Source organism: Canis aureus, chromosome X, assembly GCF_053574225.1.
Source record: "Canis aureus isolate CA01 chromosome X, VMU_Caureus_v.1.0, whole genome shotgun sequence".
In the NCBI taxonomy this organism is placed as follows: Eukaryota; Metazoa; Chordata; class Mammalia; order Carnivora; family Canidae; genus Canis; species Canis aureus.
Window position 1 is genome coordinate 87723009 of NC_135649.1, and position 23935 is coordinate 87746943.

The following is a 23935-nucleotide window of genomic DNA, read 5'->3' on the forward strand; positions in this document are numbered from 1 at the left end:
AAATAGATAATCCCGGGAATGTTTGGAAGATGCCTATGACTCCAAATTCAAATGAAGGGAAATCCTGAGATGGCTTTTTGGGTTTGTTTGTTTGGTTGGTTGGTTTTTGTTTTTGTTTTGTTTTTTGGTCCCAGAGGAGGGCTGGGCTTGATGGGAACAAGGGAAGAGGGGGGAGGCCTCCCTGACAGATGACAATGGGGCAGGGGTTAAGGAGGGGGCACTAGGATGGGGAGGCACATTTTGTATCTTTAACAGGCCAACCAGGTGGTGAGAAGAGGTACAAAAAAAGAACCTTCTTGCACTACAGTAACAAAATTAAACATTCTTAGATAGGGCTCCAAGCTGGCCCTCCTCATTCCAGATTTCTCTTTAGAGAAAATGCTATCAGCATGGGGGATTGGAAATGCCTGGGCATCTGCTGACATATGCAGGAATTAATTAAGCATAGTAGTGAAGGTGCTGTGGGGCTTCAGGGATCAGAATCCTGGGGTCACCAAGTTGCCAGATAATGCTTGCACTGAGCATCCAGTCCCTGCCCTCACAGCCACTAGCCAGCCTTTCTTGCTCAGTGTGGAGCTCAGCTGTCCACATCCCTAATTGCTTGCCAGCTGCTTAAGCCTCCCCATTGTTCACAGAGATATTTGAGGCAAAATAAAATTTACCTTCCAATTACATAACAAGCACAAACTGTTCCCCACAGTCCCTGGTTTATCTGAACATTTATTGAGTGCCTACCAGGCAAAAACTGATATCCAAAAGACTCTGGCATTATCATAGAGCAAGGTAGTTTAGAGTATAAAATACAGATTCTAATAGGGCTTGAAATCCTGACTCTTTAAGCTCTTTGACCTTGGGCAAGTTATTAAAAACCCCTGAGTCTTAGTTTTTCTCATCTGTAAAATGAAATGAAAACCCTGACAGGCCCAATGAACTCCATCGACCCATTTCTTTCAGCTGGAGTTTTCAAGTCTCCGAATCTTCCCACTATCCATTTGGCCTCACCCACTTTGCAGTCTTTGAATTGTTCTCCTGATAGAAAAGATTCAAGTTTGAGCAGGGATGTCAATTGGGCATAAGCTCTGCTCATCCTGGGTTCAACATTTGGGCAACTCAGGAAGTCTACTGAGTGCTCTTTAAGGGCAGGTCAAGGAGCTAACAGGAAAGACCACCTCCTAAGGCAAAACAAAGTCCAACCAGTTTGACTCAAGATCAAGGGTCCAGGAGACATATACAATCACCAAAAATATGACCACAAATATTTCAGTCACATTATCATGTATTCAGTGATGGAAAGTGTACACTATCACAGTATTTGCAAATTCGGAGATTTGTGAGGGTTTAGGGAGGTATCCTTGTCAAATGTCAAAGGCTTAGTGTATTATCTTATAGATCCTCTCTATTCTTTTAAACAATATTTAAGATGGTCCCCAAACTTTGAGATAGCAGGAGGCTCGTATAAGCTACTAAAGGCAACTGGAATCCATAGCAAATAATGAGTTATTTGCTTGGATTTTCTGAGCAGGGAATGTTTCCATCAGGTCATCTTAGAACAGCATCTACCTGAGCAGGGAAATGTATTGATGTGTTTACTGAGGGCTCCCTATGAGTATAAGTACTAAATAAAGTGTTCGTCGACAAGAGATCACAAAGGCAACACTACACAAGCCCTGCTTTCAGGTTATTTTTACATCAGTTTGACTAAAAATAACAATAATAATTTATATTTTCATGACATGTTACAACTTTTAAAAAGATTTTATTTTATTTGGGAGAGAGAGATCACGGGCAGGGCTGAAGGGGTGGAGGGAGAGGGAGAAGCAGACTCCCCACTGAGCAGGGAGCCTGATGTGGGGCTTGATCCCAGGGCCATGGGACTATGACCTGAGCTGAAGGCAGATGCTTAACAGGAATCCCCATTTTACAATTTTTGAAGACTTATAATACCTATTCTCATTTCATCCTCAGAGATTCCCATAAGACAAGTGCAATTAATTCTATTTTTAAATATTTTATTTATTTATTCATGAGACAGAGAGAGAGAGAGAGAGAGGCAGAGACATAGGCAGAGGGACAAGCAGGCTCCATGCAAGGAGCCCGATGTGGGACTTGATCCCTGGACCCTGGGATCACACCCTGAGCCAAAGGCAGACACTCAACTGTTGAGCCACCCAGGCATCCCTATTAATTCCATTTTAAAGATGAGGAAACTGAAAGTCCAAGAAGTGAACACATTTTTCTAAAGCCATGAAGTTAGTATATAATCACAACGCAAGGCTTTCTGACTAGGTTTAATGTTCTCACTTGCCATAGCTGCATCTTGAAAAAGAATCTTTCTGCCTTTGCTTAAAAAGGTGGAATGGAAGGAGCAGAACATTTTTTTGATTGGTTTTCCCAATCAATCAAGGCCCTATAATGCATCTGGCCTTGGCAAAAACATCATGGAGGAATGAGTGGAAAAAGAAGATTTGTTTCCTACGGTCCAAAGGCTTTCAAATTAATTGGATGTTAAGAAGCAAGTGGGGAAAAAATAAGAAGTGATAAGAAGACTTGAATTTATGGAGCTTATATGTCCCAGTATCTGCCACAGGGTCTAGGACACAGTATGTATAGATACATAATAGAGATTTATCCCATAAATAAAAGATCAATAGGAACAAATAGATAACCATGAAACATACCTTTGTATGTATTTTAATCTCAAACGCAACTAAGAAGGAATCCCAAAAAGAATAAGGATAGATGTTTATTTAACAGAGGGGTTTGGAAAATTAACTAGTTGGAGAAAATCAAGTTAGATTCATAATATAATCTTATAATGTCAAGTAAATTCTAGATGAATCAAGGAGTCAAATGTTAAGAACAAAATTATTTTTAAAAAGGCAGAAACTATAAATTAAAATTTTATTAACTTCTGACTGACAAGGGATTTCTACATATAATGTAAGACATCATACTGTGAACAGCTAATAGAATGATTAAAGATTTGGTTCTTGGCTTAAAATTTTTGAATTTCTCTATGTCCAAGGACACCATGAATGTCATATGATGAACTAAGATATGTATTAACAGTAAATAAGAAAAACAAAGATTAGTCAATATATTAAAAAATATTAAAAAATCTATAAATCATTGAACATATACAAACTAGGAACCCAATGAGAAAAACATAAATAAATAAGAAAAAAGTCAAAGGATATAAAAAAACTAATTCATAGAAGAAATTAAGATGGAAAATAGTTGAAAAGCTATCCAACCGCACTGTCAAAGAAAAATAAAAACACTGAAATAATGTTTCCCTAATACATTTGTAAAAATTAAAATCATAATGCTCAATACTGCCAAAAGCATGATGAAATGGCTCTCCCTAAAACTGATGGTAGCAATTAAAATGATGAAACTTCAATGGGTGCCTGGGTGGCTCAATCAGTTAAGCATCCGACTCTTGGTTCTGGCTCAGGTCATGATCTCAGGGTCATGAGATCAAGCCCCATACCAGGCTCTGTGCTGAGCATGGAGCCTGCTAAAGATTCTCTCTCCCTCTCCCTCTGCCTCCTCTCACACTCCCTGCCACGTCTCTCACCTTTCATGCTCACATACTCTCTCTTTCTCAAAAATAAAAACAAAATGGTAAAATGTCTAGAAAGGCAATTTGGCAAATGCTATCAAACATTGTTTAATGGGCATAGGCTTGGAATCAGTAACTCTGCTTCTAGAAAATCATAGTAAGGAAATAATCAGAGATGCAAAAGATATATATATATATATATATATATATATATATATATATATATAGTGAACCTCTTCATACGCTTCTTATTTTTATTTTTTTTTAATTTTTATTTATTTACTTATGATAGTCACAGAGAGAGAGAGAGAGAGAGGCAGAGACACAGGCAGAGGGAGAAGCAGGCTCCATGCACCGGGAGCCCGACATGGGATTCGATCCCGGGTCTCCAGGATCGCGCCCTGGGCCAAAGGCAGGCGCCAAACCGCTGCGCCACCCAGGGATCCCTCTTCATACGCTTCTTAATGAAAAATTGTGAACAATACTCAATGCCCGGAGATTGTTTTGTTTTTTTGTTTTTTTTTTTATGATAGTCACACACACACACACACACACACACACACACACAGAGGCAGAGACACAGGCAGAGGGAGAAGCAGGCTCCATGCACCGGGAGCCCGACGTGGGATTCGATCCCGGGTCTCCAGGATCGCGCCCTGGGCCAAAGGCAGGCGCTAAACCACTGCGCCACCCAGGGATCCCTGCCTGGAGATTGTTAAGCAAATAATTCATAAAATGGAATGCCACATAGTCATTAAATAATCAGACTTTATAAAAATAAAAATCAAACTTTAGATGAATAGTTAATGAAACATTCAATACTTGATATGTCCAAAAGAGGTAAAAAAAAAAAAAAGACTACAAAAGAGTATTATAATTGATATCATTATTTCAAGAAAGAAGAAGGAGGGACACCTGGGTGGCTCAGCGGTTTAGTGCTTGCCTTCGGCTCAGGGTATGATCCTGGAGTCCTGGGATCCAGTCCCACATGCGGCTTCCTGCATGGAGCCTGCTCCTCCTTCTGCCTGTATCTCCGCCTCTCTCTTTCTCTCTCTCTCTCTCTCTCTCTCTCTCTCTGTCTCTCAAGAATAAATAAATAAAATATTTTAAAAAAAGAAGGAAAAGAAGGAAGAAGTATAGATAAGGGAAAAAAACAGCAACAAAATAGCAAACTCTGATAGCAACAGAGGTATCTTAGAAGGGTAAGACCACAAGGGACTTCTTATTTGCTGTTTCATTTTGCTTTTCAATGTTTTAAAAAATTTTCCACATTTTGTAATTGGATATTTATTTATTTATTAATTTATTAATTTTCAATGGCAAAGAATACCCGGAAATCTCTGGGCAATAAGATTACAAACATTCTTCACTTTTGTCTCGATGCTTCTCTGTAGTTTTTCCATATCTTTACAGACAGCATGAATTATTTTTATTGAAAGGGGAAAAGTTTCTTTTTACCCACAGAAGACAGGGCTATCTCTTGTGTGTGACATTTTATTTCAACATAGTATTTGTACAATACTGTGAAATATATTTTTAATAATAAAGATCTGGTCTGAATAATCTAGAAGAGATGAAGGGTTCCAAATGGATACAAATTTGGCAGTGAGTCCCAGGTATCAAATATTCTTTCGATTCTTTCCACAAGGAAACTGTGACAGAAATGAAGACTTATTTCTCTTATTTTATGTTCAGTTTTCATGGGAGCCTGTGGGATGGAGAAGGCTTAGCTGCAGGCATATCTCTGTGTGCTCAGAATTTGAGAGAATGAGGAGCAATAGTTGGGATGTAGCTGAGTGGAGAGGTCTAAATAGAATTTTATGGTCTGTACACATTTTTTTCAGGATCTTACAATTTAATAAAAAATCTGTAAATAATCTGCTTATTTCACCTCTGTGTGAAGCTTAAATAATGTTGAGTTACTTTTCAATAAATGATATTTACAAATAACAATGGCAGACATTATTGAGTATTTGTTCTATGCCAAGCACTGCATCACACTTTGGTCATATATTATTTCTTTTAATCTGAACAGCAGCCTGATGAGGCAAGGACTATTTGAATCCCCATCTGACAGAATTTTTTTTTTAGAGAGAGGGAGAGAGAGAGAGATGGGGCAGAGGCAAAGGGAGAGAGAGAATCTTAAGCAGGCTCCACACCCAACATGGAACCCAATGGGGGCTTGATCTCAAAACCCTGAGATCATGACCTAAGCCAAAATCAAGAGTTGGACCCTTAACTGACTGAGCCTCCCAGGCACCCCAATCTGACAGATTTTAAAAAGTGAGCTCAGAGAGGTTAAGTAACTTGTCCAAGTTCCTAGTAAGTAGTCAAGCTGAAATTTAAAATCAGATTTATCTGAATTTAAGCTGCAAGTACTTTACATTTCACTGCCTCCTGTATCTACTATAGCTAAGCAACACCCAACAAAAATGCATTCACATAGTCATCAAAAGACACATACTAACTAGAAAGTTAAATAGCAGCACTGTTCTTAACAGCCTCAAACTAGAAAGCATCCAAATCCACATCAGCAGTTGAACAAATTGAAGTCTATTTACTCAGTGGAAGGCTATAGAGCAGTGAGAAGGAATTATCTACAACTACACATCACAAATGGATGACTATCAGAGACACAGTGCTGAGCAAAGAAGTCAGGCCCAAAAGAACACATAATGTATGACTCAATTTACTTATTTAAAACATGCAAAAAAAAAACAATCAAAATGAATCCACGGTTTTAAAATCAGGGTACTGATTACTCTTTGAGGTTGGGAGGTGGTGGTAGAGGGTGCAGGCTGGATGGTGGCATAAGAGGGTTTCTGGGTGGTAGTGGTAATGTTCTATTTCTTGATCTGGGTCCTGGTTACAATAATGTGTTCAACCTTGTGAAAATGAATTGTGATGTACATCTGCCATATGTATGTCTTTCTCTATGGCTGGTGACTCCAGAGGAAGAAAGTAGTGGGTGAAAGATACCTAGTTTAGTTTCTACTCTGGGGAGACCTAAAACAAACCCACTACACCCACAGGAAAACAGTACAAACTGATAAAGGAGGATCATGGAAATACTGATCTGATAGCAGTGAGCTTTCTGAGATACAAACAATTAGCCCTGGGGAGTGACAAACAATACGCCACAACAAGCTCACTTCGTTACCTTTCCATCAGAATTCAGAACCACAGCGTGTCTGTTTGGACAGCAGGAAAGCGTTTGCTTTAATATCACCACCTGCAGAATGAAATTCAACCAATTAAGTTAGGAAATTGCCATTTGCAGATAATTATTATTTAGCTGGTTTCTAACTTCATAGTTCTGCAGCCATTTGAGGACAAGGTCTCAGAACTGCCACAGGGTGTGGTATCAGAGTTGGTCTATTTTAACTTAATGATCTGGAAGAGGAAATAACCAGTATGGTAATGACATTGCAAACGATGCTAAATTGAGAGTGTTGCAAATGCTAATAAAGGCAGAGGAACAAAATGAGAAGACTTTGCTGATAAAATCTGGGCTTTAGTGAATAATACCAGTGTATTGAATTTCCAATTCTCTGCTTTCGTAACAGATTCTTGAGCACACTCCTTTGTGCTAAAAAATAAAGGTCTTATGCCTCAAAAAACTGAATACTCTATATCAACATTGCCATTCTAAATAAACTTTTAAAGTTCTTGGAATAGTATCGAACATACAGAAAAATTGCAAAAATGGTACAGAGAATTTCCATATACTCCACACCCAGTTTTCCTTATTATTAATGCATTACATTAGTATGATACATTTCCTCACAATTAATGAACCAATATTGATACATCATTACTTATGAAAGTCTTTCTGTAGATTTCCTTAGTTTCAAATAATATCCCTTTTCTGTTTCAAGATCCCATTCAGGTTACCAAAGTCCATTTAATCATCACGTCTCCTTAGGTTCCCATTGGCTGCAACAATTTCTCAGACTTTAGTTTTAAAGACTTGGACAGGGACACCTGGGTGGTGTTGAGTGGTTGAGCATCTGCCTTTGGCTCAGGTCGTGACCCTGGGATCCTGGGATCGAGTTCCACATTGGGCTCCCTGCGTGGAGCCTGCTTCTCCCTCTGCCTGTGTCTCTGCCTCTCTCTCTCTCTGTGTGTCTCTCATAAATAAATACATAAATAAATAAATAAATAAATAAATAAATAAATAAATAAATAAAATCTTTAAAAAAAGACTTGGACACTATTGAAGAGTATTGGTCACATATTTGGTAGAATGTCCTTCAACTGGGATTTCTCTGATGTTTTTCTCATGATTAGGCAGGGATTATAAATTTTGGGGAAGAAGACCACAGAGATAAAGCACCAAGGTCATACCATATGCAGGGTGTGATATCAACTATCAATATGACTTACCACTGTTGATATTGACCCTGATCACCTTGCTAAGATAGTGTTTATCAGGTTTCTCTACTGTACTTATTCTCTTCCTCCCCTCTTTCCATCAGTGAACTCTTTGAAGGAAGTCACTACATGCAGCCCACACTTAGAGAAAGGGGAATTATGCCTATCAGAGGGCCGAGTACCTACACAAATTGTTTGAAATAGATTCTGCAGGGGATGTTTGTCTATTTCCCTCCATTTGTTTATTCAATCATTGAATATGTCAGTATGGACTCATGGATATTTATTTTATACTTTGGCTTATAATCCAATACTATTTTATTTTGTTCCTCAAATCATTACAGTTTTAGCCAGCACAGGGCTCTTTCAGTTAGTTCTTGGGTCTGTTTGACATATCACCATCATTGTGGATCTTCTTAAAAACTTCCTTATTTTCCAGCAGTAAGAGATGCTCCAGGATTATCTGCATATTTCCTACCCCAGTCCTAGAACCAGCCAATTCTCAAGGAGGTTTAGTTTCTTTTACTGGAGAATGGTACTATAAACCAAGACCTGGATTCTGGATGTGATGACTTCACCTGGGGTGTTTTAGCTTCCAGGCCTTCTCAGCAGACAGTGCAAGGAAATAAACTCATGTGTGTGCACATACCTATAAATATTGTTATGTGTCGCCGTCTGTATCTATAGTAAGCTAAACATGAGTTCATCCTAATGTTTCCAACTCCAATCCATTACCACATGGACACTTCTAGGTTCTTCTCCTTGCTTCTCTATAACTTTCTCACTTCAACAATGAGAAACCAGCTCCCACCATCTACCATCCATTTACTTGTTTAATCCCAGTATACATGGATAGTGGTTTCAGAATAGTTAACCAAATTGTTAACCAATAATAGGAAACAATTTTACCCACTCTAGTGCTTATATATAGTGCCTTTTGTCTTCAGTCTTATAAACTTTATTCATTAGCTTAGTACATTCCTTTCCATCCTCTTTGGTTATGCTGCTTAATACATTTATAATACTTAGATTCTTTTGTCACATTCTGCATTTCATCCTGGGATTCACTGACCTCCTAAATGACTTTTTAAAGTTTGCATACATCAAGGTTCACTCTTTGGGCTGCAGTTCTATGAGTTTTGAGAAATGCATAATATCATTTATCTGCCATTGTATAGTCTCATACAGAAGAGTCTCACTGCTCTAAAAAAATCCCCTGTGCTTCTCCTATTCAATCTTCCCCCAATCCCATCCACTGTACTCCCACCAAAACTTTGACAACTACTACTATTTAGTGGCTCTAGGGTTTTGCCTTTTCCAGAATGTCATATAAATGGAATCATACAGAATGTAACTTTGCAGAATGGCTTCTTTAAGCGATGTGCATTTAAGACTCATCCATGTCTTTGCATGGTTTGATAGCTCATTCCTTTTTATTGCTAAATAATATTACATTATGTGATGTACCACAGTTTATTCCTTTTCCTATTAAAGGTCATCTTGTTTGCTTCTAGTTTTTGATGATTATGCATAAATAAAGCAGCTATAAACATTCACATGCAGGTTTTTATGTGGACATAATTTTCAACTCATTTGGGTAAATACCTGCGAGCACAATTGCTGGATTATATGGTAAGACTACGTTTAGCTTTGTGAGACACTGTCAAATGGTCCTCAAAAATGGCTGTACCGTGGCTCCTGGCTGGCTCAGTCGGTAGAGCATGAGATTCTTGATCGCAGGGTCATGAGTTCAAGCCCCATGTTGGGTCTAGAGTTTGGATATTCCCACCAGCAATGAATGAGAGCTCTCGTTATTCTCCTCTACACCCTCGCCAGCAAGTTTTGTCAGAGTTTGGATTTAACCTTTTTTCTAAGAGTTCTGTCATAGTATTATATTATTGGTGTACTTTGTATCGCCCTAATGACAAATGATAGCAAGTATTTTTTATCTCTTTTTTTTCAGCTATAGATCTTCTTTTTGTTTTTTAAAGATTGTATTTATTTATTCATGAGAGACACAGAGAGAGAGAGGCAGAAACATAGGCAGAGGGAGAAGCAGGCTCCTCGCAGGGAGCCTGATGCAGGACTCAATCCTCGGACCTCAGGATCATGCCCTGAGCCGAAGACAGATGCTCAACCGCTGAGCCACCCAGGTGTCCCAGTTATATATCTTCTTTAATAAGGTCTCTGTTTAAACCTTTCATCCATTTTTTATTTTTATTATTTTAAATATTTTACTTACTTATTTGATAGAGAGAGCACAAACAGGGGGAGGGGCAGAGGCAAAGGGAGAAGCAAACATCCTGCTGAGCAGGAACTCCAATGTGGGACTTGATCCCAGGGATCATGACCTGAGCCAAAAGCAGGTGCTTAACCGACTGAGCCACCCAGTTGCCGTTTCATCCGTTTTTTAATTAGGTTGTTTGTTTTCTTTTCAAGTTTTAGGAGTTCTTTGTATATTTTGGATACAAGTCTTTTATAAATATGAATTTTGCAAATATTTTCTCCCAGTCTGTGGCTTGTCTTTTTTATCCTCTTAAGAGTGGCTTTATTTTAATAAAATGGAACTGACCAATTTCTTTCTTTTGTGGATCATGTTTTGGTGTTACCTAAAAATACATAAACAAACCCACAGTCACCTCGATTCTCTCCTATTTTGTCTTCTATATGTTTTATAGTTTTTCATTATAAATTTAAGTCTATGGTCCAATTCATTTTGAGTAAATTTTTGTGAAAAGTGTAAGGTTTAAGTGGAGGTTCATTTTTTGCCTGTGGATATCCAGTTGTTCTAGCACTATTTCTTGAAAAGATTATTCTTTCTGTGCTGAATTCCCTTCGTTCCTTTGCCAAAGATCAGTTGACCTTTTTAGTGTAGAACCAGTACTGCACTTTCTGTTCGGTTCCATTGATGTATGTGTCTATCTTTTGGCCAATACCATCCAATCTTGATAACTTTATAGTAAGTCTTGAAATCAAGTAGTATGAGTCTTCCAACTTTGCTCTTCAGTATTGTGTTGACTTCTTCTAGATCTTTTGCCTTTCCATACACAAACTTTAGAACCAGTTTTCGATATTTCTAAAATAACTTGCTGGAATGTGCTTGGGATTCATTGAATCCATAGATTGAAGTGGAAAGAACTGACATTTTAATAATATTGAGACTTTCAATCCATGAACACAGACTATTGCTCCAATTATTAGATTTTTTTTATTTCTTTCATCAGATTTTTGTAGTTTTTCATATAGACCTTATACATATTATATTTTTATCTTAGTATTTAATTTTGGGGATTCTAATGCCATTAATATTTCTCTTGTACAGTGCTGGTATATGGGAAAATGATTAGCTTTTGTATATTAACCCTGTTCCCTACAACCTCTACACTATTTCTAGGAGGTTATTTATAGATTCTTTGGGATCTTATATGGAGATAATCATGTCATCTGCAAATAAAGATGGTTTTATTTATTCTTTTCCAATCTGTATACATTTTATTTCTTCCTTTTATCTTATTTCACTAACTAGATCTTCCAATATGATATTGGAGCGGTGAGAGAAGACATCCTCCTGATCTCAGAGGAGAGGTCTCCTTATCATCAGATCTTATTTTAGCTGTAGATTTTTTGGTAAATGTGCCTTATCAGGTTGAGAAAGTTCCCCTCTATTTCTGGTTTGCTGAAGGTTTTTTATCATGTTAAATTCTTGTCCTGCATCAATTGATAAAAATATATGATTTTTCTTCTTTAGTCTGTTGATACGAAGGATTGCATTTACTGATTTTCAAATGTTGAATCAGCCTTACATAACTGGAATAAATCCCACTTGGCTATGGTACATGATTCTTTTTATACATTGATGGATTCACATCGCTAGTATTTTGTTGAGCATTTTTGCATTTCTGTTCACGAGAGATATCAATCTGCTGTTTTTCTTTCTTGCAGTGTCTTTATCTGGTTTTGATATTAGGACAATGTTAGCCTCAGAATACATTAGGAAGTGCTCCCTCCACTTCTATTTCCTGGAAGAGATTGTAGAGAATTGGTGTCATTTAATGTCAAATGTTTTTCTTACATCACTTGGTAAAATCATATGACTTTTCTTCTTTAGTCTGTTAATGTGATGGATACATTAACTGATTTTCAAATGTTGAATGAGCTTTGCATAACAGGAATACATCCCACTTGGCTATGGTATGTGATTCTTTTTACACACTGATGGATTAAAATTGCCAGTATATTGTTGAGGGTTTTTGCATGTTTGTTCATGAAAGATATCAGTCTATAGTTTTTATTTCTTGTAATGTCTTTATCTGGTTTTAGTATGAGGGCAATGCTGGCCTGATAGGATGATTTAAGAAGTATTCCTTCCTTTTCTCTCTCTTGGAAAGATTGTATAGATTGGTATCATTTTTTCCTTACATACTTGATGGAATTCACCAGTAAAATAATCTGGGCCTGGTGCTTTCTTTTCAAAGGTTATTATTTGTTGGTTCGATATCTTTAATAGGTATAAGGCTACTTAGATTATTTATTTCTCCTTCTGTGAGTTTTAGTAGTTTGTGTCTTTTAAGGAATTGATTCATTTCATCTAAATTAAGAAATATGTGGGCATAGAGCTGTTTGTAGTATCTCTTTATTATTCTTCTGATGTCCATGAGATCAGATCAGTAATGAGTCTCTTTTATTTCCAATTTTGGCAATTTGTGCCTTTCTCTTTTTTTTCTTGGTTAGAGTATGGCTATAGTTTTATCAATGTCATTGATCTTTATAAAGAACTAGGTTTAAGAGTGATACAAGTGCCTTAAATCAGAGTATTTCCAATTCTTTCCTCCCATTTTGGTAACATTTCTGTCATTCATTAACTTCACTTCAGATTTCATTTCATTTATTCATGTGTTTTGATCACTCAATACATTGTTATTGTTACTACCTCAGTTATCTTTTAAATCAATTAGGAATAAAAATTAAAGATTTTATTGTAATTTCAGTTACTTATTCTCCATTGCTCTTCCTTTCTTTATGTACGTTCAAGTTCCTGACCTATGTTATTTTCCTTCTGCCTGAAGAACTTTTAACATTCCTCAGGCAGTAAGTTAGCTGGCAATAAATGCTCTCAGTTTTTGTTTGTCTGAGAAAGTTTTTATTTCTTCTTCACATTTAAAAGATAATTTCCTTGAATATAGAGTTCAAGATCGGAGAATTTTGTTTACCTTCAGCAATTTAAATATTTCACTCCACTCTCTTCTGGTTTGCATGGTTTCTGATGAGAAGGCCACTGTAATTCTTATCCTTGTTTCTGTTTAGGTAAAGGATTTCCCCTCCTCCCATCCCAACTTTTCTGGATTTTTTGAAGATTCTTTGTTTTTGTTTTTCTGCAGTTTGAATGTGATATGCCTGGGTATGGGTTTATTTTTTTATTTTTCATTTGGTTGGGAGGTTGGTATTTTTTCCTGCTGATGTTTTCTGAGTTTTCTTGATCTGTGGTTTGCTATCTGTCTTAGTTTTGAAAAGCTCTCGGCCATTATTTCTTCAAATTATTCTTCTGCTCCAGTCTCTTCTTCTTGTATTCCAATTACATGTATGTTACACTTTTTAACATTGTCCTATAATTCTTTTCTGTTTTTCCCAATTCTTTATTCTCTTTGCATTTTAGTTAGAGAAGGTTCTATTAACCTATTTTCAACCTCATTGAATCTTTCCTCTGCCATGTCAGATCAGAGATACTTTTTATTTGTTACAATGCTTTTTATTTTCAGCATTTCCATTTGATTATTTCTAGAGTTTCCATATCTATACGTAACATCACCCATCTGTTCTTGTATGTTGCATACTTTTCCCATTAAAGTCTTTACATATTAATCATTGTTACTTTAAACTTCCTGTCTGATAATCCTGACAACTGTGTCATTTCTGAGTCTGGTTGTGAAGATTGCTTTATTTCTTCAGACTGTGTTTTATCTGCCCTTAGGCATGCCTTGGAATTTGTTGTTGAACACCAGACATTATATTGGGTAATAGTAATTGAGGTAAAGTGGTCTTCAATGTGAGGACTAATGTTAATCTGGCTACGAGTTAGGCATTATGTGCCAAGGACTTCAAAATCCTCTAATGTCCTTCCCAAAGACAAAACAAGGACACTTCCCAAAGTATTCCTTCTCAGAGAAAGTCTATCTTTCCCTGCTTTCAGCTATAATTTAACATTATTATACTGGAAACTTGTTGGTGTGGTGGTAAGTATGTGGGAGGTAAGTTATCTAATTTCTGCCTAAATCTAAGGGTTATTATGGTCCTGTGTCTCATATCTATAGTCTTCCCAAATATTTCTCCAGTGGCATAGCTGTTTTTTCACTGCCCCCTACTCCTTTACTGGCTGAAGCATGCACAATCTATTTCCTTGAAGCCCTGACCATTGTGGTCTATGCACCCCTTCCCCACTAGGTGATCCAGAAGGACTAGAGGGACCTGGCTGATGTGGGAGGAATGAGGCTCAGGAATTGTCTTGTCCCCTGGAAGGTCTTTGTTATGGAGAAGACCCTGAAACTATTTTGCAATGATTACTCTTCTTCTTCCCTTGTCAAACCAAGAGGGGAATCTTTCTCCAATCTTCACCAGGAGAATCTAGTGGGATCCTAGAGGTAAATCCCACAAAACTGAGGGGCCTTTTAAGACTACAGCCCAAGGATTTTCTTACTCTCTTGCTAGTTCACACTCAAGCTTCCAGCAACTCATCAAAATTACTATCTAAATGTTCCTGAAAGTTTACATCTCTAGAGGCTTCTACCCCAGGTTAATAGATCTCAGTTGTGACTATGTGGATGCACCTGTCTGTACGGACTTCGGAGCGATGGTTTGCCCGGAAACTCAGTTCCCTAGTGAGGCTGAGAAAAGTTGTTGATTTTCAGTTTGTATAGATTTTTCTTTTCATAAGGATAGGAGAGAGGACTTCCAAGCTCTTTACATGTCAGAGCTGAAACCAGGTTCTGTCCAGCACTGAATTTTAATTAAATACCATGACTAAAGGATGTCGAGTATTATGTTTCTAAGAGAGGCATTGGCAAGTGACATTTGTTGAGTGCCTAAAAATTTATATATCTTGTTAATTTGATCAACAAATAATTGTTGAGTGCCTGCTATGTGTCAGGTAATATTCTAGGAGATGAGGCCCCCTCAGGGAACAAAACAAAATCCCTGCCCCCATGAAATTTCCATTCTAGTCAGTGAGAGACAGAAGAAAATGTAAGTGCTAGAAAGTAAAAGTAAAAATGGGTAAGGGTGATAGAGAATAATTGGATGGAGGTTAAGGAATGCCATTTTAAAGAAGATTGGTTGATTTGCATGTGTAAGGCCCTGGGTTTGATCCCTGGCATATCCACTACACCTTTATAAAGACAATGCCCCCTTACCAAAAAATTGAAAAGGCTCTCTGATAAGATAAAATTTGAAAAGATACCCAAAGAAAGTGAAGTAGTACTCCGATAGGATATCTGAAGAAGTATTTAGGGAACATGAAGAAGGCCAGTATGGCTGGAGTGAAGTGATGAGAGACAGTCACAGGAGAGGAAGCAGTGGGAAGCCTCATTATGTGCAGCCTCGTCAGCCACGGTAAGGATTTGAGCTTGCACTCTGCATAGGATTGGAAACCACTGGAAAATTTTCAAACAGAAGAAGGACATGAATTCACATATTTTAAGAGGATCACTCTGGCTGCTGCATTGAAAACAGACTGTTGGGGGGTGGGAAAATCAAGACAGAAGTTCCAGAGACTGTTGAGGATACCATGGGAATAATCCAAGCAAGACGTGATGGTAACTTTCAGGTAATGAAATGTCATCAGACTCTGGAATTATTTTGAAGGTAGACCCAATAGGATTGCCGATGGATTGGTTATGTTATTTAACCTTTATAACAATCCTTAGGAAAATAAGGGTAATACAATTCATGAGAAATTAGGAAACTGATCCTCAAGGAGATCTTACCTAGTCCCTAAGCTAATGAGCGACAAATAAAAATTTAAAGGCAAATCTGTCAGGCTCCAAATCCCTAAATCTGACCCTCCCGTTCCCAACCTCTTAGTTACAAGGGATCTTCACTTCATTCCACGGAAGAAGAAACCAAAGAGATTAAGGGTCATTCTTTAGGTGCTACAATTTGCTAGGGGCAGAATTGAGACAAAAGACACTGTCTGGTGACACCTGAATCGGTCACTCTCTGCTCTTTCATGCTGCCCTTTCATCTAATAAGTGGGGAATAAACAGTCAAGGATTGCAAGTAATTGCCAATTAAACCTAAGTTCACAATAAGATAGCTTTATTACAAGATCCACTGCATATGGGTCATCTTTGAGGAGGCATCATAAGACGGGAGTGATATTTATCACTGCACCCTGAACACTGCCCATATTTTTCATCATTAACAAAGTGATGCAATGACTACAGGAAGCCTTTTTAAAAACCAAAGGAAAAAAGGCAACAAACAAACAAAATCCAGGAATCAACCAGTCCTAGTTGCCTAAGAAACATGCCAGGACTGGCACAATGATTGATGTGCACGTATTTTCGTAAGATTCTTTGGGGACTTCTGTGGCAGTGGTAATAGGACCTAAAGTGTGGCATTGCCTAGTGTAAGAAACAGCATCATTTTGTTCATCTTAATTGGCCATTTTCCCCTAGAAAAGATATTCCTGGGGAGATAAAGGAATCCCTGGCAATAAGTTGGGGGTTTTTGCATTTGTAAAAAACTTTTCTTCAGGGGTACCTGAGGGGCTGAGTCGGTTAAGTGTCCAATTCTTGGTTTTGGCTCAGGTCGTGATCTCGGGGTCATGAGATCCAGCCCCATGTCGGGCTCCCCGCTCAGTGTGGAGTCTGCTTAAGACTTTCTCTCTTCCTCTCCCTCTGCCCCTTCCCCTACTCTTTCTCTCCAAAATAAATAAATAAATCTTTTTCAGAAAATGCTTTTTTTCATCTAGTAATGACTATTGGTCCTTCAAATTCAACTCGATCTGCTGTTTATTAAGTCCTTACTACCTGCCAGAAATTGGGATAAGGGATTTATGCATTTTTTTAAGGCTTTATTTACTTATTCATGAAAGACACAGAGAGGCAGAGACATAGGCAGAGGGATAAGCAGGCTCTCGCGGAGAGCCTGATGCAGGACTCGATCCCAGGACTCCGGGATCAGACCTGAGCCAAAGGCAAACACCCAACCACTGAGCCACCCAGGTGTCCCAGATTTATGCATTGTTTATTTAAATCTTCAAAACAACTTTAAGAGGCAGGTATCATTATCTCCATTTTACAGAAGAAGTGATGAAGGTTATTAGGTTGTATGCCTTCTTTTGGCTCACAGAGAACCCAAGGTTGACCTCTACACCTTCGCTCTCACAAGTCAATTAGGGATTACAGTGCTGTGATACCTCTCTTCCACTAAGCGTCGAATGCCTTAAGGGCAGAAACCCTTCTTTCTCTCTTCTTCAGTACTTCAACATATCCTGAGAAGTAACACAGACCTTTCCCCCAAATATGTAACTTAATTCAATTTATTCATCATAATAGACCAATGAGATACTTTTGTAATAGTCTCCTATCTACCCCATTGGTGAGGGAATGATTCCTACACTAGGGTAATGGGCATGGCTGAGTACATGGCACCCAACACTGCACAGATGAGATTGATAGCAGTCTACTAGTCACATACACTCACAGCCCAGAGGAAGAAGACACCATGCCATGCGGGGCCATATGGGGACTGCATTTGAGAACATCTGAGTGATGTTCTCAAATGAGTGAGCCATCAGGTGCTATAGGAGGCAGGCTTTGTAGTATCAAGAGAATGGGATACCATCTGGTTCCTGCAAAAGAATGTGATTGGCTTGTTTCTATAATATCATGGGCTGGCAAGAACTGAAATCCACTCCTGAGAGATAAGCAAGAACTGTGCGTGGTCCCTATGATATGTTTGCCTAGGGAACCTTATCCATCAGAGCAGAGTAGGGAGGGAATTCGTGGTTAGGCTGTCCCAAGCTCTCCCAATTTTACCAGATATCAAGACAACGCATAACATCGAGCCTTAATTGTAGGCCTTACACCACAAATATGCATCACTATCTCCATTTTATAAATTTCTAATTTGAATTAAATTTACAAATGGGGAAATGGAGTTCAGGATGCCTACAGCATGGACAAAGTCCCATAGCCACTGAGAGGCTGAAGTTAAACTCTGGTCTGTCTGATCTCAAAGTCATATTTCACTTATAAATGGTTAATAGAATATTTTCCATTTCTTTTTTTTTAAGATCTTATTTATTTATTTATTTATTCATGAGAGACACACAGAGAGTGAGAGAGACAGAGAGATAGGCAGAGGGAGAAGCAGGCTCCATGCAGGGAGCCCGATGTGGGACTGGATCCCGGGACTCCAGGATCACGCCCTGAGCCAAAGGCAGATGCTGAACTACTGAGCCACCCAGGCATCCCGTATTTTCCATTTCTAACCAACATTTCAATGTGACTTCTGGGAAGGATGAGAGTGGAAAGGAAAGAATACACCATTTTCTGGCTTAAATCCATGTACAAGAGAGCATTTCTCCCCCACATGCCTGAGTCACCAGCATTTGCTTGAAAGGAATGACCACAAATGCTTTGCATCAGGAGGTGGAGATCGCCATTGTTGGCTCATGCCAAGGCACCTGCCTGCTTGCCTATTTAGACCATTTAGTTTTGATTCGGCTTAGGCTAGCCCAGTCTCAGAATAAATGCAGGAACAGCTTAGATAAATTAACAGGAAGCTCTTAATACGCATATTTGTGTTCTTGTGTGTTTGGACTGTCACTTATCCATCATAACTTGTTCCCTTCAGCTTTGAATATTTTAATAGTTGTTCTTCTTATATTTTTATTTACTTACATGCCAAGCTCTCCCAGCCCAGTTACGATCTTCATGTTTGAAAGCAGAAGGACCCAGCGATACCCAACCCTGTAGCTTGCTTTCATGTACAAAGGGCAGGGCTTGCCATAAGGAGTTTGATCCTACCAACTAACATAAAGATGAACTTCATGCTAACTCCTGAAGGAAAAAAAAGTACATACATGTATTTTCATTTTCATTTTGCTATGACTTTTAAAAATCACTTAAAATTAATTTTTGAGCAATGTCAAGCCAGCAGTGAAGTTTCTCTAAAGCATTTTTTCCAAATTGCTTCTTTTATACAAAACTGTAGAAATAGACTTTTCAGTTTAGGAGATCTTTTCTTGAGGAAAGCTATCTTCAGTAAAATTCAGAATGTGGTTGGTGCTCACGAGGAGCTTTAGTGATCTCTCTGCAGCCCAGCGTGTTCCTCAGCAAACCCAGACTTCCCAGGTTCTTTGAGATGATTCTATGCTGGATGCTGCCTCCCACTGACAAAGCTCATTAGGGATTGATGTGTAAATTCAGAGTGCAAATTTAATTTGCAGTGAGAAATGAAATTTCGAGCTGGACTGAAGAGTCGTATTGGTAGAACCAACATTGGTTCAACAAATATTTATTAAGCGCTGTAGTAGCCTGAATAATGGCACCCAAAGATAATAGGCCACAACCCCTGGAACCTGTAAATGTTACTTTATTCGGTAAAAGGGTCTTTACAGATGAAGTTAAAGAGTTTGAGATGGGGATACCACCCAGGTAGGCTGTAAATGCAACACAAGTCTCCACATAAGAGAGAGCCGGAGGGAGATTTGACTATATACAGAGGAGAAGGCTGTGTAAGGATGGAGCAGAGGGGGACTTGAAGATAGTGGACTTTCCCCAGGAGGAACGCAGTCCTGATTTCATGCACACCTTGACGTTGGCCCCAGATACCAATTTCAGACTTCTGGCCTCCAGAACTCTGAGTAAATCAATTTCTGCTGTTTTAAGACACCAAGGTTGTAACAATTTGTTACAGCAGTTATAGGAAACTAATACAGGCCACCAGGTGCGTACCAATTGTGTACATGTGAGGAATATAGTGGTAACCAAAACTACGTGGCTTCCATCTCCACAAAGCGTCAGAGCAGCTGGTGACAAGGTATATGATTTGATGACATCAGGTCTCAAGAACCTTCTGTATTCCTGCCACAGTGGAAACCTATAACCTGCAGGCAGACTGGTGCTCCTGTCAGCTGGAAGGGCATTTTTTTCCTTTCTCTTTCATCTTCACCAACTGCTTTATATATATATATTATATTTTAATATAATGTAAGATATATTTATAAAATTAAGGAAACATTTTTAACTAAATATATTTAGTATACATCTGTATATTTTGCTTGTTTATCTCTCACAGAGTACCCTGCTTTATACCTCCTTACCAAGTTCTTGAGTACCACCTCACGTGGTTACATCTTTCACATGCTATTTAAGATTATAATGCTTGCAAGGAACAAAATCGCAGATGTTGAGCATTTGAAGAGGAATACTTTTGACATTCTCTGATGCTTTGGGATGAGACCTTCCATTTGGCAAAGGTATTGTGACCTGGACAAATGTTCTGGTCAGGTAATTGCCTACAGCATCCCTTTCCCCATACAACAAACTATCAGGTATGGCATACTGCCCTGTGAATTACCATAAACTTCTGTACTCTGATTTTCAAGGTGCCTTGTGAGTTATCATATCTAAGATGAACTGGCTATATTACAGTTAACAAGTAGAATGTTTGGCTTGCAATCAATTGATAAAGTCTTGTTACCCGGGTCTAAGAAATGCCACCCTCCTTTGCCTCCAATTGGCTTCAAGAATGCAATTCAGATCAGATCGTCTCCCCCAACATGGACGCAAGGTAATTTGTCATTCAGCCTCACAAACAGAAAATATGACCCAACGTTTGTCCTCCACTGTCACTCTCCAACTTTGGAGGCTCAAGGACAAAGGGAACAAGCAGCCGTTTGCAACAGTGCTCTTCCAAGCCCACAGCGAGCTCACTTCCCTGTGAGCCTGGGAAAGGAACAAATACCATATTTCTCTCAACTGGCTTCCTGCCTCCAGCATTTTCTGTCTTCCACCACCAGTCCACACTTGCTACTCAGAAATGAGGTTTATTCACTTACCTCTTTAACTTCCTGGAGGATTTGTGAGGTTTTCCATGGACTTCAAGTACTTTTGTTGGAGTCAGTAGGCCTGGAGAGAGAAAATTGGCTTCAGTGCCAAGGTAACAAGAATGGAGTTTGCCTGTTCGGCTTTTCTGCTTTCATAGGCTTTGAAAAAGTGTGGACCAACGAGAATCTTCTTTGGATCATGAAATTATAAAAATTTTAAATATGTTTTCTGATTACAAAGCAATAATGTAATCACTGCACACAACAGAATATAAATGAGAGGGAGTATAATGAAGAAAATAAGACCACCTGAAAAACTTATCACTCCAAAATAACCGGTGTTGGCGTTGAATATGGATATGTTTCTTAATGAAATTATGATCATTCTCCGCACACAGTTTGGCATCCTGCTTTTTATCACTTTACATGAAACCATATTTTTCCATGTCATTATATATTCATCATAAACATGACTTTCCAAGGCTGCAAATATTCTTCCATAATGTATTTGACCATTTTACAATCATTTGACATTTCCATAATTTCCAATTTTTCATTGTTAAAAGTAACACTTTGAAGGAAAAGCCTTGCATATAAATTCTTTGTGAACATCTATAATTATTTCAGCAGGATAAACACAGTAATTGTGAAATTACTAAGTGAAAGAGTATGCAGACTTTTTAGTTTTATTAAAGTATAACATATATCCAGAAAAGTACACAAATCATATGCGGATTGCTTGATGAATTTTTAGCAATTGAACACATTGGTAGAACCAATACTCAGATCAAAAAAATATTACCAGCATCCCAGAAGCCATCCTCCCAGTTTCTGAACACCCCAAAGGTGACCACTATACTGACTTTTCACACAATAAATGAGTGTTGCCAGTTTTTTTTTTTAGCATCATATAAGAAGAATAGTTCATATGGCATGCATTCTTTTCTATCTGGGCCCTGTCACTCAACAGGATGTCGTTGGTGCACTTCATCTATGTCCTTGGGTATAGTAATAATTTCTTCATTCTCTTTGCTAGATGGTATTCCATTGTGTGAACATACCACCCCTCATTACCCATTCTACTGTTGATGGGCATTTGAGTACTTTTTCGATTTAGGGCTATTATGAACAGTGCTGCTATGAACATTCTAGTACATGTCTTTTGTTGAACATATGTACACATTTCTGTTGGATATGTACCTGGGAATGGAATTGCTAGATCATAAAAGACGGCATATGTTCAGCTTCAGTAGATACTGTCAGTCTTTCCAAAGAAGTTGTAGAATATGCACATTTTAAGTCTCTTGATGAAAACTGCCATTCACAAAGATTCTCTGCCCTTACGGTCTCTCAGTAGCATATGAGACTCCAAGTGGAACCTTTCCTAACAGTATTACACATTTTTAAAAAACCTTTGCCACTTAGGTAGATCAAAAAGCGATTTCTTGCTATTGTTTAATTTGTATTTCTTTGATTGCTCTTGATACTCAACATTCTACAAAAGAAGAAAAACAAATAACCAGTAAACATATGAAAAAAATGTTCACATCATTCCCAAACTATTTATTAGAGTGGGCTTTTTTTTCTTGTTGTTTTGAAAGTCTTTGCTTTATAGTGACAAAATCATAAAAGATTCTTAAATGGTAACTTCGCATACACACACGTACTCAAATGAACACAAGAGTACATTTTATAAGTCTCTCATACTTTCTAATTTTTAAACTTTTCTTACTAGGCAAATTTATTCCATATACAGTATGCTCAAGGATATATGCTGCACACCAGCATATCATCGGATATGAAATTCAATGGTGGATGTGAAATCATTCAAGATGTACAGACTCTGCCCTCAAGTGGCTTATAGTTCATTGGCTATGTAAGACCCCCAGGTGGATATCGCCGTTGTAGAGCAGCAAGCTGGGCAAATCACATGGGCAATGAGAAAGTAACAGGCTTAAGACCTTCTTCACCAGTTGAAGCTGAAGCAGGAGCACAGGCTAAACTGGCCCTAAGGACTGGAGGAGGTCCAGGGGACCTGAAGTTCAGGCCACAAATATGTATAAAACAAGAGGAGAAATCAAGAAGTCTAGGCTGATTCTTACCTAGAGAATGGTGAGCTCGAAAGAAGATGGGAAAGCCACTCTAAGAGAGTTACCGTTTCAAAAGATTTCATTGGCACCAAGCTGTTCCTCCATTTTCAGCCTTGCATGCCCTCTGGAAGAAATCCCTCCATTGGGCTCAGAATGCCAGGTGAGGCTGGGGGGAATTAGTGTGGTAAACCTCGTAAGCCACAGGTAAGCTGCATGCATACAAAGCTAGGAAACCTTTGTTGTTGAGAGACCTAAGCAAGTAAAGGGGAAGGATAATGCTGGAGGCAAAGTGAGTCAGTCTCAAATGTTCTCATACTTGAAAGGTGAAGAAAAATAAGGCAAGGGCAAACAAAATGGAATTGCGGCTCTGTTTAGAGATTCTGAGGAAGGTTTATTTTGAGTTGCTTTCTGTAACAGAGAGAGAAACAACTGGGGATGGTGTGGGTAGCAGAGACACAGTCCCTGAGGATGGCCAGGGGAACTCACACGTATGGTAGTCCTCCCTTATTCAAGGTTTCAGCCACCTGTGGTCAATCCTGATTGGGAAGTGGATGATCCTTCCGATGAATCATGAAAAGGTCAATAGTAGCCTAACGTTAGCCCACAATTCCTGTGACATTCACCTCGCTTCATGTCAACACATTAGCATTTTATTATCTCCCATCATCACAAGAAGAAGGATGAATACAGTACAATGAGATATTTTGAGACAGAGAGAGAACATTCACATCCCATTTATTACAATACATTGTTATAATTGTTCTACTTTATTATTGTTGCCATTAATTTCTTACTGTGTCTAGTTTATAAATTAAACTTTATCACAGGTGTGATAAAGGAAAAAACATAATACAT

General features: G+C 38.4%; 1 long non-coding RNA gene across 1 annotated transcript in view; it reads right to left on the reverse strand.

Moving 5' to 3' along the window:
• LOC144307912 (uncharacterized) overlaps positions 1-23935 on the reverse strand; it is a 127620-nt gene that overhangs the window by 88231 nt on the left and 15454 nt on the right. Inside the window, exons 2-3 of the long non-coding RNA XR_013374576.1 lie at positions 21003-21072; positions 6726-6797 (exon numbers count right to left, since the gene is read on the reverse strand). This is a non-coding gene — a long non-coding RNA (uncharacterized LOC144307912). The remainder of the gene's footprint in view (positions 1-6725; positions 6798-21002; positions 21073-23935) is intronic.